General features: G+C 36.4%; 1 protein-coding gene across 2 annotated transcripts in view; it reads left to right on the top strand.

The window, feature by feature from the left end:
* The window catches only part of septin12 (septin 12), an 87,151-nt gene that overhangs the window by 22,207 nt on the left and 44,537 nt on the right, over positions 1 to 20,407 (top strand). Inside the window, exon 1 of one of the 2 annotated variants that reach the window (XM_073841078.1) lies at positions 20,119 to 20,245. The exons of the other annotated variant lie outside the window; for it this stretch is intronic. The gene's annotated coding sequence lies outside the window, so the exon portion shown is untranslated. Of the gene's footprint in view, positions 1 to 20,118; positions 20,246 to 20,407 lie in introns of those variants that run through there. 2 annotated transcript variants of the gene reach the window in all.

Raw genomic sequence — 20,407 nt, 5'->3', positions numbered from 1 at the left:
ATGAGTGGAACTCGGCCGCTGAGTTATCATCTGATGTGAATGTATGCCGCGTTTTACTGTCCACAATCAAAAATCGTCAAACCACACACCCCTAATTGCAATGCAGTTTGTGCAAATCCGGAACAGAGGTTTCTGGAAAAAAACGTCTGGTTCCTAGTTCAGCGGTACGCATTGTCAGTGACAGGGAGACGGCTAATATCTCAAATCTTCATTAAAGGTAACAATAAAGATTAAGTTTAAATGGTTATGTAATGTTGGAGAGAACGGCGAACGCATCAGCTCACAGCAGTCTGTGCAGTAGTTAGGTTAACAAAAGTTTTGTAAAGAAATTAAACTAGGTCGCACCACAACAATTTCTCGCACTCGCACAAATGCTCCCAAATATAATTTGAGGTTGCGCAGATTAAATTTTGAGAGCATAAACGGTCGCAATTTTGATCCCTGTATATTTCAGACGTACAGTTCTTTTTGGCACAAGATCAGCGCTGCTGTCATTTTCTCCCTTCATACTCCTGCTGAATTTATTTTTCATTCTCTGCTCTGAGACACCAGGTTCCTTTTGGCCCGGTCTAGCCAATAGCATTATAGAACCTACTAGGGAGGCGGGTATAAAGAGAGTAAGCCCCCATCTGTTTGGTCAAATGAGGACAACCTATGCATGCAACGCACAAATGTTTGGCACATAAATTAAATGTGAATTATCGCAATTCTCTGCGATATTGATATCGCATATACTAATATCGCGATAACGATAATTCTTCGATATATCGTGCAGCCCTAATTCTGTCTGTGATTCTGACACTGGTCAGAGTTTAAAGGATTAGTTCACTTCCAGAATAAAAATGTCCTGATAATTTGTTCACCCCTATGTCAGCCAAGATGTTCATGTTTTTCTGTCTTCAGTCACAAAGAAATTCACGAGTTCCCACTTACATATAATTAGCTGGAGTATGTAAAGCGTCTTTGGCGTGCTGTCCAGGGAAGGGCTCCGAGCTCGGGAATGGCCCGAACCTAGAGTACCCCCACCCATGTATATGTGTAGAAGGAACTCGGAGTGAGGAGATGGGGTGGTGGAGGGATGCTGATAATCCGTCAAATGGGTAGAGGTAAGTCAGCTGTATTTATGCATGATGTAGATTGACTTGAGTGAGTTCCAGAAAAATAGGGGTTTAAAACTGTACCTTTAGGAGTACAACAGCTTGTCGCCAGAGCAGTACCTTTAAAAGGACATCTTTGTACCTTTTTTACCCCTATAGGGTACATATTAGTACCTTAGAATAGTAATATGTACCCTTTAGGTACTAATATGTACCTATTAGGGGTAAAAAAGGTACAAAGATGTCCTTTTAAGGGTACTGCTCCAGCGACAAGCTGTTGTACCCCAAAAGGTACAATTTTAAACCTATATTTTTCTGTGTGTATCTGACGTGCTCCTCCCGAACTTTGTTAATAAAACATCATTTAAGGTTTTTGAGGAAAACATTCTCCATATAGTTGACTTCAGTGGAGATCAATGGGTTGAAAGTTCCAAATTGCAGTTTCAGTGCAGCTTCAAAGGGCTCTACACAATCCCAGCTGAGAAATAAGGGTCTTTTCAGTTCAAAAAGGTATAGGGTAAAAAAAATCATATTTTCCCCTCCAACTTCAAAATCGTCTGGCACCATTGTTTTGCCTTTTTTGTAAAGGGCATTTCATGGTTTTTGCACGTTCACTTTGTAAACACTGGGTCTTTAGCTAGTGCAAGACTGGCATTTGTGGTTAAAAAGTATATAAATTCATTGATTTTTTTTTAGAAAATGACCAATCATTTCGCTAAATAAGACCCTTATTTCTCAGCTGGGATTGTGTAGAGCCCTTTGAAGCTGCATTGAAACTGCAATTTGGACCTTCAACCCATTGATCCCCACTTATGGAGAAAAATCCTGGAATGTTTTCCTCAAAAAGTTAATTTCTTTTTGACTAAAGAATGATGCATATTTCAGCCAGTTTCTCCATCGCAAAACCCTTATGCTGATGATACACTGGGCAACTTTTTGAGCAATTTTATCAGGCAACTTTTTTTGAGCAATGTTGCTTGGGCACTTTCTCATTGAGAATGGGTAACACATTTCTATCTGGAAAATTTAGATCTGTGGTGGGCTCTGTATCACACCTGGCTGCCCATTTACGGCAACATTTGCCAAAGTTGCCCGGCAACATTGCTGCAAAAAGTTGCACAGTGTATCATCAGCATTATTCTTTGACTAGTTTATTATTGTTGTTGTTTTTTAATATAATAGAACTCTTTGGTTACCGGTTGAACTGTCCCTTTAAGCCACGCCAGCTTTATGTAAACCAATGTAATATTGTACATTTAAGGCCCAATTATGGGCCAGTCACAGCATGTTATTCAGCAGAATCTTAACAATGGATGCTTTTGACAGACTTCAGCCGGGACGTTATCATATTACTGTAATTAAAAATTCTCAACATATTTATTTTTTTAGAAATATGGAATTCTTTAATCAAGGCATGGGCTCAAAGATTCATTGGATCAGTCTGTCAACAGAAGTGCAACTTAATCCTCTTATTTGTTAGACCAAGATGTTGCTCCATTCCGAACATTTCTTTGTTGATTATCCAAGTCTGAACATCAGAGCCGTTGCTCCGCGGGGCGACTGATACAGTACCTCCAGAGGTTCGATAGGGGGCCGTTCGCATCAGTCACGCTGGCACGAGCGGAAATAGCAGTTTAGGGCTTCACTGTCGGTCATGTTGGGTGTCAAGGATATAATCACAGACCAGGGACTGTAATCAGAGTGTGGCTAACCGCCGTAACATGTCGCACCTTCATTCTACAAACGTGACTCACCGGTCTTCGCTCTTGCATTCGATAATCTACTGTTTGTTATGCTTGGTGAAGCCTTCTATATTTAATCTGTGAAATATGTGCTTTGGAGGAACTGATCTCACATAGCAAAGACTTTGTTATGCAGGGAGTCCATTGTTTTGACAGCTTCTCTGCCCACATTTGGCCGACTTTGATCTGAAAAGGCCATTCGCATGTGCTATTGATTGATCTTTCTCTTGGGCCTGAGTTTCCATTTCTCTTACAGAGCTGTGGGAAATAGATGGGTCAAACAACAGACCGGCAGGTACTCTGGTTTCAAGAGAGAGAGAAAACCCACTCTTTATTCATGTTGAGTCCCAAGTCCCCCTTTTATACTAAAAGACCTCAGATTGGTGCATTCAACAGGGGGGCTTTTGGCTGATTGGCAGGCTGCTGTTTTTTTTCATCATTTCCATACCCTTTGTGAAGAAGGTTATCTTGACAATTGCGAAAAAGAAAGTCAGGTTTGGAGTTGATAGATGAAGCCGAGAGCCAATTATTTCTGTTAGCGTAAAAATCTAAACAAATGGCAATCACAGAGCGAGGGTTAGAGTCTGAGAGCAGACTGTTTATTCTCCTGATCTGAAATGAAAGGCTCGGGTATTTTTTTAAGCTGTTATCTTTTAAGCTGTTTGACATTCTCTCAGGGTTTGTATCAGCCTTCAAGGCACCATATTTTAATAAACAGGAAACAGTAAACTCTGAAGTGCTCTTTCTCACTAATTCTTTACAGTGACTCATGGGTAATGAGGGGTGTTATGTGCTCTTTTTTTGACAGTTGCAACAGTGAGTCTCTCCCCTAAATATATGCCCTGATGTGCAAAAACAGCTCTAAACATTATATATTACATTGGCTGAAGAATGAACTGATAATGATAGGTCTTAAAAAGGTGGGAAAGAGACACTCACTTATAAAAACCTTGGGGGCAAATTCACTAAATGGTTGTGCCACTTTTACACACTGTATTCTGAAACCCTATCTGATCGGATGATGACCAGACATTCAGATTTTTAAATGTTTTTGAAAGAAGTAAACAGTACACTTTAAAAATGCTGGGTTAAATACAACCCAACGCTGAGTGAAATATGGACAAGCTCAGCGATTTAATTGTTTTGACCCAGCGGTTGGGTTGACCTTCTGTGTACTTTTTAACCTTCTGTTTTACTATTTAAAAAAAAAAATAATAATTTCTGGATGTATGCTTGGTCTGTATGCTTGTGATTCAATGAAAAGAACTGGCTCTTAAGAATCATTTGCTTTAGAATTAGACTTAACTGTTTGTCCTGTATTTTTGTGATTCACGTAAAAAAAAGAAAAGAACCAGCTCCTAAAAATTTTGCTGGTTGCACTGTATATTTGTGATTCACTAAAAAGAACTGGCTTCTAAGAATATTTTGCTTAAGTATCACACCTGTCGCGTCCGGTGTAGACACGGTTTCAGACTTCGCTGGTAGTGCTGTATTTTTGTGATTTCACAAAAAAAAAAATGCTCATGAGAATTGTTTGCTCAAGATTGAGACTTAGCTGGTTACACTGTACATTTGTGATTGAGTAAAAAGAACTGGCTCTTAAGAATCATTTTCTTGAGAATCAGACTTTGCTGGTTGTGTTGTATTTTTGTGATTTACTAAAGAAGAAAAAAAATAACCAGCTCACAAGAATCATTTGCTCAAGAATGAGACTACTGGTTGCTCTGTATGTTTGTGATTTACAAAAAAAAAAAAAAAATCTGTCACTTAAAAAGAATTTTCTTGAGAATCAGGCTTCATGCTAGTCATGCTGTATTTTTTGATTCACTAAAAAAACTCTTAAAATGAATCCAAAAAAGTGTAAATTAAATTAAAATGGCATACTAGAGGCATCAGCAATAATCAAAGGGTGAACATTTATTAAAAACTATTGTAAAAATGTTTATTATTTATTTAAATTACTCATAAATGTTCGTTTATTGAACATATTAATAAATGTTAATGTCCAACCTATTTTGGGTTCATTTTAATCAAAAATATAGTCATTTTTAAGCAATAGTTAAGTTAAATACAACATTTAACCCAACCGCTGGGCCAAACAACCCAGTCGCTGGGTTTGTCCATATTTCACTGAGCGCTGGGTTGTTTTTAACCCAGCATTTTTTAGAGTGTAACGAAAATATCATTACAATTTAAAATAGCTGTTTCACGATGTAATTTACTCCTGTGATGGCAAAGCAGCCATTACACCAGTCTTAAGTGATGCTTAAGAAATCGTTCTAATATGCTGATTTGCTGCTCAAGAAACATTTAAAATTATTATCAAGCAATGCAGCTGTTGAAACGGTTGCATTGCTTGATAATTGTGAACAATATTTATTTCAAATGGAACTTTGGAACATTATGAACGTTGCTGTCACGTCACATTATTACTTTCACTTCTGATGAATTTAATGCATCCTTGCAGAATAAAAGTATTATGTCTTTATTAGAGTGCACATCCATCAATGTTTTGATTAGCTCCAAATTAGCATATAAATACATGCATTGAAATGTGTGAAATTTGCATATTAATTAGGCTCATTATACATAGTGCCTCATCCACAGATCTTCTGTGCTGTTAACTGCCTTGCATGATTTCTGTAGCGAATCTTGAATCTGAAACACAGATAAACGTCACTCTCAGCATTCTTAGCGAATTCCCCTTTTTCAGTGAGTGAGCGTGAGCTTTCCATTAATTCAAGCTGTTATATCACATTACAGGAAAGCTTTAACACATACTTCACCAGTTCCCACATAGCTCCAGCTGTCTCAATACACACAATCTTATTGTGCCGAATTGAAAAAGATTTCCTGGGGGCAACAGGAATCTGAAGTCACATCACAGAGGAGGTTTTATTTGCCTTTTGTGGTAAACAACTGTCTCTTTGTCCAAATGACCCTCTGCTTGTTTGAAGCCGATACTTCCCCAGCACCTGATATGTCTGTAAGTGCCAGATGATAATGCTAATATTTGGAATCTGTAGACGGACAGTACTGTCATTCATAACCAGCTACCACAGTTCACGAAGAAACATAGAGAGTTTCTTATCGTAGCTGTGGTGTAGATGGGCAGGGAAGCTGCAGAACTAATCTTATTAATTCCGAGCATCTGTTTTCCTCTCTTTGAAAGGATGATAGGGTTTTGGGGAGGAGAGCAGCATCAGCTGTGGATAATGGGAGGCTGCTTGTTTTTGTGTTTGTGTTTATCCTTTCCGACAGGACGGGGAACTACTCACGAGGAAGGAAATGCCAGATCCGTGCGCTGAACTAAACTTGTGTATTTCCCTCGTTTGAAAGCCATAATAAACTCACCCAAGTGTGTAAACATGAAAGATAAGCCCTTTGCAAGATATACTTATGCTCGCCTTTGAAATCCATCCAGTTGCCATAAAAAGTTAGATGTGTGCCAACTTTGGCCTACGTTCCTCCGCCTGCAACAGTGAGGCTTACAAACAGCAATTGACAGAACAACCCACTGACCCACTGCTGGCATTCGCATTCCTTAGGCCTGTCCGCTGAACAAACCGATAAGCTCCTCAGTAAAGTTAAATCATTAATCTTTAAAACCATGCTCATAATGGATTTTCCCCCCCTGCAACCAGTCTTTGATGATGAGAAATTAGCCATACTTTAAATGTGTGATTGTTTCGCTGTCCCTAGGACTGAGAATCAATCAGGAACCATTCCAAATCTGGTTCTGGTTGATGCTGAAGAAGAATTATTTTGAAAACATAACATCGTATCAGTTGTCGCGAATCTGGATTCACTGGCTTCACTGTATGTTTGTGATTCACTAAGAGGAACTGGCTCTTAAGAACCATTTACCTGACAATTGGACTTCGCTGGCCGTGCTGCTTGTTTGTGATTTACAAAAAATAGAACCAGCTCATAAGAATCTTTTTATCAAGAATGAGACTTTACTGGTTGCACTGTATGTTTGTGATTCACTAAAACTGACTCTTAAGAATCATTTGCTTGAGAATCAGACTTTGCTGATCATGCTGTATTTTTGTGATTCACTAAACGAAAAAAAGAACCAGCTCATAAGAATCGTTTGCTTAAGAAAAAGACTCTGCTAGTTGAACGATATGTTTGTGGTTCATTAAAAGAATCAGCTCTTAAGAATCATTTGCTTGAGGATCAGACTTCGCTGGTTATGCTGTATTTGTTTGATTCACTTTAAAAAATAAAAAATAAAAAGAGACTGCTCTTAAGAATCATTTGATCAAGAATGAGACTTTGCTGGTTGCATTGTATGTTTATGATTTACTAAATGAAAAAAAGAACCAGCTCATAAGACTTGTTTGCTCAAGAATAAGACTGCTGGTTGTACTATATGTTTGCGGTTTATTAAAAAGAATCGGCTCTTAAGAATCATTTGCTTGAGGATCAGACTTGGCTGTTTTTTTTGTTTTTTTTGTTTTTTTGATTCACTAAAATAAAAAAAAGCCAGCTCTTAAGAATCATTGATCAAGAATGAGACTTTGCTGGTTGTACCATATGTTTGTGGTTTAATAAAAATAATCAGCTCTTAAGAATCATCTGCTTGAGGATCAGACTTAGCTGGTTGTGCTGTATTTGTGTGATTCACTAATGAGACTTTGCTGGTTGCTCTGTATGTTTGTGATTCTCCAAAAAGTACTGGCTCTTAAGAATCATTTGCTTCAGAATCATACTTTGCTGGTCTCTCTAAAAAATAACTCATAAGAATCATTTGCTCAAGAATGAGACATTTCTGGTTGCATTGTATGTTTGTGATTTACTAAAAAGAACTGGCTCTTAAAAAAATGTTTGCTTGAGACTTCAGACTTTGCTGGTCTTGCTGTATTTTTGTGATTGAGTAAAAAAACAGCTCATAAGAATAGTTTGCTCAAGAATGAGTCTTTGCTGGTTGTACTATATATTTGTGATTCACTAAAAAGAACTGGCTTCTAAGAATCTTGCTTGAAAATCAGACGCCGCTGGTCATGCTGTATTTTTGTGAGTCACTGAAAAAATAACTCCTAAGAATCATTTGCTCAAGAATAAGACTTTGCTGGTTACACAGTATGTTGGTGATTCAATAAAAAGAACTGGATCTTAAGATTCATTTGTTAAAGAATCAGACTTCGCTGGTTGTGCTGTTTTTTTGCGTACAAAAAAGAACCAGCTGAAGTATTGGACTTCACTAAGTTTGTTCAATAAACTCATTAGCTTAGGATGCAGATTTCACTTATTTTTGCTGTATGTTTTTGATTCTCTAAAAATAAACCGATTCACTGAGTCATTTGATCATGCTGGATGTTTTATGCTTAATAAAATCCTGAAATAACTCTATTAAAGTATGCTAATGGAACCAAACATCATGAAAATCATTTAGGTTTTTTAAAGCTATAGATTTGGAAGCTAGTCTCACACCTTGAGATTAGTCCAACTTGAAAATCAAATTGAATAGTAAATGTTACAAGCTGTGTTTGCCACCTCCAATACAAATCATTCACACCCGTGTGATCCACCCTGACCCTGGACCAGACGAGCTCCAATCATCTAAGACGGCTTTATTGAAAGGGACTGAACCCGACATGCTAAACGTGTTTTGTGGGTGTAAATGATTTCTAATTAGATGAGCACTCAATTACAGCGATTGCTCTCTCAAAGTAAGTTAAGCAAATTGATGAGGCTAATGCTCATTTCACAGGGAGATTAATTGAGGCTACACAGAGTCTTCACCCTTCTGTCTGGAGATAAGGACCACAGACACCCTGCTGAAGCCAGGAGGACATGGAAAAATGGGGGGATGGGCACCACAAAGAAAGAGGTTCCTTGAGTCTTTTGAGTCCAGGGTTGTTTGATAAGATATCAATGGAGCCCCTGTTGATGGTTGGGTGTTGTTTTCTTCTGTTCTGTGGACAGAAAGCGATGAGACAGGGGAAAAGTTAGGAGAGTATAGTGGATATCTTTACTGAGAAAGAGAGAGATAGACACAGAGCATCTGGTGGTGAGATCCTGTTATTGTTAGAGCAAAGGAAAGCCCAGCTTCAGAGGTCCTTGACCAGTTACTCTCCATAGCCAGCAGAATGGAAACGGAATAAGGATGAGGCTGTTTTGAGCTCTTCGGGGGAACAAATTGACTCCAAGCAGGAAACAGTTACAATGGGATTGTTGCCCTCCGATGTATTATAAATGTCACTCATTATTAGCATAATCACACATCCTCAATATTAAATCTGTTTATTAAAATTTAGTCTTTTTTAATGAACCACTGCCTATAAAATGTAATCTGATAGGAAAATTAATTGGCAGTACAAAAATAAATTAAAACAAACATTACAAAATATGAGCTCAAACACCACAGTAATAGACCTTTCTCACAGAAACCGGAAATACGCAATCGCAGGGTATGCAGACTTCCTGTGTAATGTCAACACAACAGAAAGCCGGGTAATTTAAAATTAAAATGGAGAGAGTCTACACAACTTCCCCCACTGTTGCCAAAGATAACTTTTGCCGACGTGATAAGAGTCGTGGAGGAAAACTCCGTCACAAAGAGGAACAAATTGGATAAAGGATATAAATTTTTCCACGAAGAGTTTATCCGGGACGTTCTAAAACGCTTAACGTGAAACACGCTTAACGTGGCTTAACGTACGAAAAAACGACCAGGACACCCCAAATTTCTGTCAAACCTTACTTGGAACAAACACTAACTACTATCAAAAGAACAAACCCTTATTCCACAGATAGTGAATTATATCACGTTAAGCGTTTTCTCCCCCATAGAAGCCCATTATAAGGAAACTGCTTAACGTGGTTTAACTTACCTCAACAGCGACCAGAGAAGACCAAATTTCTGTTAAATTTCACTTATAATAAACACTTTCTGCTCTCAAAAGAACGAGCTCTTATTCAGCATATAAAGTGATCGCCCCCTATAGAAGTCCATTATACAAAAAAAAAAAGCTTAACGTGGCTTAAAATTTTACTTATAATAAACACTTTCTGCTGTCAAAAGAATGAGCTCTTATTCAGCATATAAAGTGAATAATATCACGTTAAGCGTCCCCATAGAAACCCATAAGGAAACAGCTTAACGTGGTTTAACGTATCTTAACAACGACTGGGAAAAAAACAAATTTCTGTCAAAAAATACTTATATAAAAGTACTTGCTGTCAAACGAATGAGATCTCATTCATCATATAAAGTGAATTATATCGTGTTAAGCGTTTTCTCCCTATAGAACTCCATTAAGGAAAAAGCTTAACATGGTTTGTTATAATGGACTTCTATGGGGGGCGATCACTTTATATGCTGAATAAGAGCTCGTTCTTTTGTGAGCAGCAAGTATTTATTATAAGTAAAATGTAACAGAAGTTTGGTCTTCCCTGGTCGCTGTTGAGGTACGTTAAACCACGTTAAGCTGTTAATTATAATGGGCCTCTATGGGGGAGAAAACGCTTAACGTGATATTATTCACTTTATCTGTGGAATAAGGGCTCATTCTTTTGATAGTAGTTAATGTTTGTTCCACGTAAGGTTTGACAGAAACTTGGGGTTTCCTGGTCGTTTTTTACATACATTAAGCCACGGTAAGCGTTTTTCACGTTGTTTAACTGGTTACCGGCATACCGGGGCGGAAATAGGTTTACACAGCAATTACGTATTTCCGGTGCAAAATACGGAAGTTGTGAGAAAGGTCTATTTGATGAGTATTTAGAATATTCAGGAATGGCATAAGAAGAATTTACTGAACTGAATATCAACACATTGTAATACTTTTTAAAGATGAAGTTTATAAAGCTGGTAAAAGACTCAACAAGGAGGCATTAAATTGATCAAAGTGACAGTAAAGTAATTTATAATGTTACAAAAGATTTCAGATTCAAACAAATGTTTTTGTACTTTCTGTTCATCAAAGAATCCTGAACAAAATTTAGCATTTTTTTTTTTTACAAAACCAACACAGCAGTTTTCAGCATTAATGATAATAACGAGAAATGTTTCAAAAACCAAATCAGCATATTAGAATGATTTCTGAAGGATCATGTGACACTGAAGACTGGAATAATGGTGCTGAAAATTCAGCTTTGCCATCACAGTAAAAATTTTATTTTTTTAAACAATCAAACCGAAAACGTATTTAAATTGTAATTATTTTTACTGTTTTACAGTATTTTTGGTCAAATAAATGCATAAGGGCGAAGAGACTACTTTTCACCTCCATTTAATGCATAATACTATAGTATTAAAAAGCAGAGTGCTGCTTTGTTTACAGCAGTAACCAAGAAAATTCTATATCATTGCTGTTCCATAAGCGCCACCTGCTGTCAGAGAGTGAATTTGCGTCCTCATTTAGTTCATTTGCTGTTTTTGTTTCATGCTGATTTTTTATGTAACATAATTATGTATCATATAAAGTATTATTTATGCAGCAAAGCTAGCCAAGGTGTGCCATCCAGGTCCTTGCCACACCTAGCCTCTAGCGTCAATAGCTGGACTCTGATCCCAAGAGAATTTCAGCCATTTTTCTGCCTGTCTTGTTGACTCAGTGCTGTAGCGTTCAACTGTGATGGAGTAATTAAGCGTGTACAGCAGACAGGTTATTAGAAGCAGAGTTTGGATAAGATTTTCCTGCAGGATACCTGATACGGTGTCTGATCTGGAAGCAGTACTCTGTGTAAAGGCCAGGACCATCAGTATTCCCACAGTACGGTTTAGCGCCTGTAGGCATGGCAATTTGTCTCAGCTCCACCAACAAACAAACCCAGGGGAAACGGTGCAAGGCTGGACTTGTAATAGTGGCAAGGCTGATGCAAAAAAAAAGACAGCGGCTTTATGTAATGACTTTTCTGGAAGACCTGGAAGGAAAGGCAGGCGTTTGTGCTCAAACACACATTAACATACATGAACTTCCCCATTCCGCAGACTTTTGACACAAGCACACACAGACTCGCTGATATGCTGGCTGTGGGAACATGATGCTGCCTGCTCATCACGTTTCCCTGTGGTCTTTCCAATCAGTTGCGTAAAGCACAGGAAATATAGGTCAGACAGCAGATGTGCTCTCGACTACAGGACAAATCACACCCTCCTTTCAACGTGTCAGGATCAAACAGTGTAGCCGGGGGTGCCAAAATTCTGCTTTCTAAACGTCTCTAACCTTTTTAGAGGAGAGGAAAAGTGGGAAATGGATACCGCTGTGCTCCATGGTGGTGTATTTGTGGGGTCCGCCGTGTACGTGTTTGTAGAAATGTACATGAGTGTACATGTTTGGGGATTTGTTTACATAGCATCAGTGACGAATAAGGATGTCTGGGATGATGAAAAGGACTACTCTTAAGAAAATGTTATCTTTGTGTTTGTTATATACAATTTTCTACAAATGCTAGAAGGGTCAAGTTAAGCACACATCATGTAAAAATCAATGAAATCTTTTCCTTGCATCTTAAAACATAATGATTATTTTCAAAAATGTGTTTTAAAGTAAAAAAAAAAATAAAATCAGTCATGCACAGCATGAAATAATAGTCTTTATTGTACCCTGCCATTCAAATGTTTGGGGGCGGAAGAATTTTTAAAATGTTTTTCTCTCCAAGGCTGCGTTTATTTTGATCGAGAATACATTTTCTATTTTTATACATTTTAATTTATTCCTGTGATGGCAAAGCTGATTTTTTTGCATCATTACTCCAGTCTTCAGTGTCACATGATCCTTCAGAAATCATGCTAATATGCTGATTGGAAATGTTGGAAGCTGTTGTGCTGCTTAATATATGTGACCCTGGACCACAAAACCAGTCTTAAGTCGCTGGGGTATATTTGTAGCAATAGCCAAAAATACATTGTATGGGTCAAAATTATTGAGTTTTTTTTATGTCAAAAATCATTAGGAAATTAAGTAAAGATCATGTTCCATTAAGATTTTTTGTAAAATTCCTACTGTAAACTTATCAAAATGTATTTTTTGATTAGTAAGATGCATTGTTAAGAACTTAATTTGGACAACTTTAAAGGTGATTTTCTCAGTATTTTGATTTTTTGCACCCTTAGATTCCAGATTTTCAAATAGATGTATCTCGGCCAAATATTGTCCTATCCTAACAAACTATACATCAATAGAAAGCTTATTTATTGAGCTTTCATATGTATATATCTCAGTTTTGTAAAATTTAACCTTATGACTGGTTTTGAGGTCCAGAGTCACATATTTGTTGCAAGTGACTTTTTTTGTATTTTTGATGAATAGAAAATTCGAAACAGCAGCACTTCAAAGAAAAAAAAAGAAAAAAGAAAATGAGTTGCATTTAGTAGCATTATAAATTAAGTAACATTTAAATGTGTCCTTGCTGAACATATATTTCAGTGAGATATATATATATATAAAAATATACATATACTTTATTTTTATTTTTTTTAAGTAATTAGAAAATTAAGGTAAATGGAACTTATTTTGACCTCTGGGAAACATGTAATTATCTTCTGTAGCTTCTGAAGGGCAGTACTAAATAAAAAAAAATATGATATTTAAGGAAACTAAGAAAATGTACACATCTTCTTTCTGTTCAAAAGTTTACACCCCTGGCTCTTAATGCATTGTTTTTCCTTCCGAAGCATCAGTGAGTGTTTGAACCTTCTGTAATAGTTGCATATGAGTCCCTCAATTGTCCTCAGTGTGAAAAAAGATGGATCTCAAAATCATACAGTCATTGTTGGGAAGGGTTCAAATACACAAAAATGCTGAAAAACCCAAGAATTTGTGGGACCTGAAGAATACTTATGAAGAACAGCAGGCTGTTTAACTGTTCAGGACAAACAAGGCACTCTTGAACAACTATCACTAAACAAAAAACACAGCTGTGAATCATTTAGGTAACAACACAGTATTAAGAATCAAGTGTATGTAAACTTTTAAACAGGGTTACTTTTTATAAATTCAACTATTATTGTCTCTTGTGGACTTTATGTGAATGTCTTAAATGTAAAATATCTTATTAAAGTCAATACTAAATAAAAAATAACATGCATTTTGTATGATCCCTCTTGTGGTAAAATAATTAACATTTTGCAGATTCTTCAAGGTGTATGTAAACTTTTAATTTCAGCTGTACATAATTTTAGATTTTAATTGAAACCATTTGTTTTTTTACTATTATTTGAAGTTGTATTGGCTTTCGTTTATTCTATATGAGTTACATTTTAGCAGTAATTTTAAATATCTCTAAAAATGAGCAAAAGTGACAGCTTACAAGTATTTGTTTTAATATGAAGGAGTGCCACTAGAGAGAAAGTATAGAAAAATGCAACACTTGAAAAGTATGAGTGTGACATACAGCTGAAAAGTCTGTGATACATTCTCTCTCTCATTCCAGTCATGCTCTTCCTATCCTTTTACAACAGCAACAATCACATTCTCTTATGACAGTCTCATTGAGATTGACCTACATCACTTTGGATAATAACTGCAGCTTTAAAGAGAAGATTGGTAGTTTGATGGATGGATTCTAATTTTTCCTTTTCATCCGCTGCTTTTTTTCCCCCCCACTCTGGCATACGGGTCTTCCCTCCATGAAACCGCAGTGCCTGCCTTTGTTTGATCTAGCAGTTATCAGATCAACCACCAGGGGGTAGCAACGTTCTCATGTCAGATTAGCCCAACTGATTGAAATCCTTTATTCTAAAATATTCATTTACTCACTGGAGTGAAAACATGCTTTCTCACATTCTTTTAGAGTGATGCTAATACGTTTTCAAAAAGCTGTAATCAGCTCTTCACGCACGCCGATTCGAGAGCACGCTCTCTCTTTTTCTGCAAGAATTTATATGGCATACTGAAAGATGCTGATTTGTTCTTATTTCACTTTAAACAAGCCTCTTATCACATAACAACAATAATTAAGAGTCAATTATTCCAGAGTGCCTGGAGCAAAAAAGAGAGAGAGAGAGTGTGATTTTTATCAGGCTGTGAGTGTATACTCTACATACTAACTCGGCTGTGCTTCTCATGAGTCTGGGAGTTCTCATTCTCATTGGTGTTAAGCACCAAGTTGGTCAAATCTCTTTTGATCCCTTATAGATGCCCGATCTCTAGTGACCCCTAAGCAAACCCCACTCCACATCATGGGATAAGGGTGGGATTGTGAATTGCTGATCTGGCAGAGCAGCTCATCTGGAATGCTGTTCCCCTCATCTGTGTCCCCCTGCAAATGAGTGGGTTAACTTACACATTAGCACAGATTAAGGGTACAAATGAGACCTTGTGTCACTAATGGGGGTCAAAAGAGGGCATAAGGGTGGAAAGGAAAGGGCAAGCACCTTAGGGTACTAGGGCACTATGGCTCTCTTCTTTTCAGATTATTTAGGCACATTGGTTCTTGCATGCTTCTTTGACTTACTGTCTCTGTGCAGTTAGACACCTCACAACTGTTTAACTTTATTTCAGGTTACATCGAAAGCAAATTGGAGTATGGCCCAATTGGGAAAAACATTACCATTGCTGCTGTTGTTTCTATATAACTAGGCTTTGCTCTGGGCTGGGGTGGTGCATTCTCGATCGGAGTGTTTTCCTTCAGCTCTAAGCGACGTGCTGAGTCTCTCGCCCCGACCTGTTGGGTGTTTACATGTTGACACTCGCTACGATGGTACTCCACATTCCTGGCAGAGGCCTTCTTGGAGTTGGCATGTTAGTAAAACACTATTTGACACCAAGTTAGCTTTCGAGACAATTCAACACACAACTGGAATACTCTGAGGCCCGTATTGGCAGGTGGTTTCCAATGGAGAGTTTTTAGTTCTTCTTCAGAAAAAAGAAAAAGCCAAGGTTCTGTAAAGATTTCTCATGGAAGGATGTGTGAGCATGTGTGTATCTATTTATTTATTTTTAATTTCTGCATAATTTGCATTGGCAAGTAACTGAAATAAATTGAATGCCTTTTTTAGTTAAAATTTTACTCATATCAATATTTCTATATTTTTACATGTAATTTTTTTTACACTTAATTGTTTAGTTTTGTGATTAGTCAATTTTTTGTTTAGTTAGTCAGTTTGTATTTAGTTGGTTTGTTAGTGAGCTAGTTTAGTTTGTTGGTTAGTCAGTTTGATGTTTAGTCAGATGGTTTGTACTTGGTTTGTTTGTTAGCTAGTTAGTGTGTTAGTTTAGTTTAGTTTTTTTGCTTAGTCAGTTTGATGTTTAGTTAGTCAGTTGGTTTGTACTTAGTTGTTTTGTATGCTAGTTAGCTAGTTAGTTTGTTAGTTTAGTTTTTTGTTTGTTGGTTAGTCACTTTGATGTTCAGCTAGTCAGATGGTTTGTACTTAGTTGGTTTGTATATTAGCTAGTTAGTTTTTTTATTAGTCAATTTGATGTTTAGTTGGTTGGTTTGTTAGTGAGCTAGTTTAGTTTAGATTAGTTTTTTGATTATTCAGTTTATTGTTTAGTTAGTTGGTTTGTTAGTTAGCTAGTTAGTTTAATTTGGTTGTTTATTTTGTTGCTTATTCAGTTTAATGTTTAGTTAGATGGTTTGTACTTGGTTGATTTGTTAGCTAGTTAATTTAGTTTAGTTTTTTGATTAGTCAATTTGATGTTTAGTTAGTTGGTTTGTTAGTGAGCTAGTTTAGTTTTTTTGATTAGTCAATTTGATGTTTAGGTAGTTGGTTTGTTAGTTAGCTAGTTAGTTTAGTTGTTTATTTTGTTGGTTAATCAGTGTGATGTTTAGTTAGTTGGTTTGTACGTTGCTGGTTTGTTTATTAGTTAGTTAGCTAGTTTGTTTAGTTGTTTATGGTTTGTACTTAGTTGGTTTGTTTGTTAGCTAGTTAGTATAGTTTAGTTTTGTGATTAGTCAATTTGATGTTTAGTTAGTTGGTTTGTTAGTTAGCTAGTTAGTTTAGTTGTTTATTTTGTTGGTTAATCAGTGTGATGTTTAGTTAGTTGGTTTGCATGTTGCTGGTCTGTTTATTAGTTAGTTAGCTAGTTAGTTTAGTTGTTTATGGTTTGTACTTAGTTGGTTTGTTTGTTAGCTAGTTAATATAGTTTAGTTTTTTGATTAGTCAGTTTGATGTTTATTTAGTCAGTTGGTTTGTAATTTGTTGGTTTGTTTGTTAGTTACCTTGTTAATTTAGTATAGTTGTATGGTTTGATGTTTATTTAGTCAGCTGGTTTGTTTGTTAGCTAGTTAGTTTGCTGGTTTGTTGGTTAGTCAATTTGATGTTTAGTTAGCAAGTTGGTTTGTTTACTAGTGAACTAGTTGTATTATGTTTTATTTTTCCTTTTGTATTAATATTTTGGTTACATGGTTTATTTTAAGGTGTCCTTGTTACAGTGTAATTATACATTTAAGCACTGAGTAATATTAATTATCTACGTGTACTTACTATATGATTAGGGTTTGGCTTAGAATTACCTGTGTGTAATTACGCATAATTAATTGTTATTAAAATAGTAAGTACATGTAATGTGTAACACTTCACCTTAAAATAAAGTGTTACCAATATTGTTCTCAGTTTTATTTCACTTACTGATTTTTTGTAATAGTTTTAGTTAACAAGAACAGCATTGATAAATACATTCCTGTTCCTGGATTTCAGATTTCACATGAAGAAAAAAAGAATGTCTGTTAAACTTCCCTTTTCAGACCACTTCCACATTTGTAGATTTCCTGGATATTTATATAAAATAATTGTTAACAGTGTTCTTTGTTTTTTCAACACTTTATGCACTCGGTAGTGATTGATTAATTCATCAAGCAGGTCCAATAACTGAAGGAGTAATTGGACAAAAAGGAGTAGGGTCATGTTGGTCATGTGATTTCATCCTTCAACCTGCTCCATGTAAAAAAAAAAAAAAAAAAAAAATATATATATATATATATATATATATATATATATATATAAAAAACTACCTATGTTAGGCTACTGATTTGGCACATTTTTATGTGTATTAATTTGCTTCATGTGTTGCAAAAATTCCAGAGGGCACCTTAAATGAATCTAAAGCCCATCAAATCACAATGCAATTTTTTTTATCCATGAATCCTGCAACATTGTGTTTTAGATCTAGTGTAGAAGGTCAAAGTTCTAAGCCTTCTGGACCCACATTTTCCCCAGCCCGGATGAGGGGGAGGGGGTAAAGGTGATTTCCTCTTGGACAGCATGACACGGCTTCCTGGAAGAGTCGTCCCTTCCGAAGAACAACTGCATCCTGCCCTGAAAATGAAACAGGACTCAGTAGAGCTACATATGTTGTGAAAACATGCTTAGCCCTTGTAATCAGGGCTCTGAACCGGTTCAAGGAACGAAAACGAAAACCGAAAACAATTGACATTGAACAGGAACAAAAACAAAAACGAAAACAAAATCAATTTTAATCGTTCTGAACAGAAACGGAAACAGAAATTCCAAATTAACCGGTTAATAACGGTATTTTTATCGTTCTCTTTATTATATCAATTTGGCAGACCAAAAACATGAATTCAAATTGTGTGCGCAAATGCGACGGTGACGCATACACCGTAAAATGCCCGCGAAGCAGACATAAGCAGAGCCCTTTCTGATGCGACGAGCTTAAGGTTACCAAGCACCTGGCTGTTTCATGTGCAAAGGTATGTTTAGGTTTAAGTTATTGTAGCCTAATTAAAACTTGTAGTTAAAATTATGCATTACGTTTTCTTTTGCTTTTATGCATTAAATGTAAAAGCATAACTATCTGGAGTTTGAGTTTTGTTTGAGTGAAAATAGCCTATAATTGGCTATATTAGGTAAGGAATATGCCGTAGCCAGCTATGAGGTCACCGAGGTCTGGACCTCGGTCATTTTTGTATATTCAAAAATAAAATGCCAAGCTCTCTGAATGATTATTTAGCCGTTTAAACCACCTCATATCACATGAGTGTTTGCAATTCATGTTGATGCGAGAAGGTAGCGCAGTGAACGGGGCTTGAGAGCGCGTTGAGTGAGAGCGCGTGTGCAGCCTCCGTTTGTTGCCAGATCCACCTATTATACGTGTATTTTGACTCATTTTTCCAATTTATTGTGACACTTTGGGACGTTTATAAAGTGGAAAGTTGAACGTTAGTGTTACTGATATATTAATCTTATTTACAAAACACAAGATTTGAACTTATTTCGGATATCTTTTTCTTTATTTTTGTAATTGCTTGTTTTTCGTAGCAATATCCGGCAACATTGTACATTCATAAAAAAAATCTTTTAGACAATCTGTAATTTAATTGCTGACAGGAAGATAACACAATCGGTAAGACAAACGCAGCGATCATCGTTAATATCTGAAAGAAATGTATAACACTATCAAAAACAATAGCATAATACAAATCTGTTTGTTACAGAATGAAATAGGCTACTATGACAAATAACGTTACCGTTACTGGCCAGCAGGAAGACGTCTCATGCTCTTTAGTCAACGTTAAGTCATCAAAAAAACATTAATTAAAGCGGTGTTTCTCAACCTTACTTCGGACCTCAATTTTCAAACCCTAGTTACGGCCTTCAGGTGAACTCGTTTACTTTCGGTTTTAAAGACAAGAAGTTCAGATGACACGAACACGGAATTTGGTTGAATCATTTGTAAACATAATGCCAAACATGTTATTAAAAGGCACACACTATCTATCTATCTATCTATCTATCTATCTATCTATCTATCTATCTATCTATCTATCTATCTATCTATCTATCTATCTATCTATCTATCTATCTATCTATCTATCGCGCCGTGTAATAAAATAACGTTATTAACCGGTATTTTTTCTAGAAAACCGTTCTCGGAACGTATTGTTTAATGAGGAACGCAAGAACAGAAACGTTATAATATCGATTCTGCTCGGAGTGAACCGAATGGATTTTTTTTTCGTTTTTAAGCCCTGCTTGTAATACTAACATAGTGTACCATCTTAAACCAGTGCTAAAGAGGCAGCTATTATATTATCAAAGTGAATTAGATTAGGTTACTTAAGGGAACAGGCAATCCATAGTTAATATAATAATTATAAAGACACCTTTATTAATTTATTAATTTGTTTATTAATGGTTTGCTGAATGTCACTGGGTATGTTTGAACTATTTATAATGACTGAAGTATGATAACACAGCTAATACTATTACAGGCAATGACATAACCACAAATACAGAGGGAGAGAATATGAAAATGTTTGCTGATCATGTGTGTGTGTTTTTCTTCCTCTTGGCAAGAATCCATGAGTGAACGGTTAATGCAAAGTGCAAAATAGAAAGTAAAAAAAGAGAAGTGTGTGTGGGTGGTTGTGTGTGTCGGTGTGCTTATACTGTATGTAATCGTTTTTGCTACTTTTGGAAATCGTGCCCTCTCAGGAGCAGCAGCTGTCAGGGCAGGACACGACTCAGCTCTTTGTGCACTGTTGATGGTAGGTTGATTTTGTCATCCTGGTTAAGCTTTAATCACCGGCTGTTACTTGGAAGTGTTTGTTTACCTCAAAGCAGTATGATGCGGAGGTGTGTATTGTAACAGGTGACTGTCAGACAATGACAGCCTCCATTCTGATCACTGATGTCTTTTTCACTTAATT

This window comes from Garra rufa, chromosome 1 (assembly GCF_049309525.1).
Source record: "Garra rufa chromosome 1, GarRuf1.0, whole genome shotgun sequence".
NCBI classification, from domain to species: Eukaryota; Metazoa; Chordata; class Actinopteri; order Cypriniformes; family Cyprinidae; genus Garra; species Garra rufa.
This window is presented reverse-complemented; position numbering and strand designations above follow the sequence as displayed.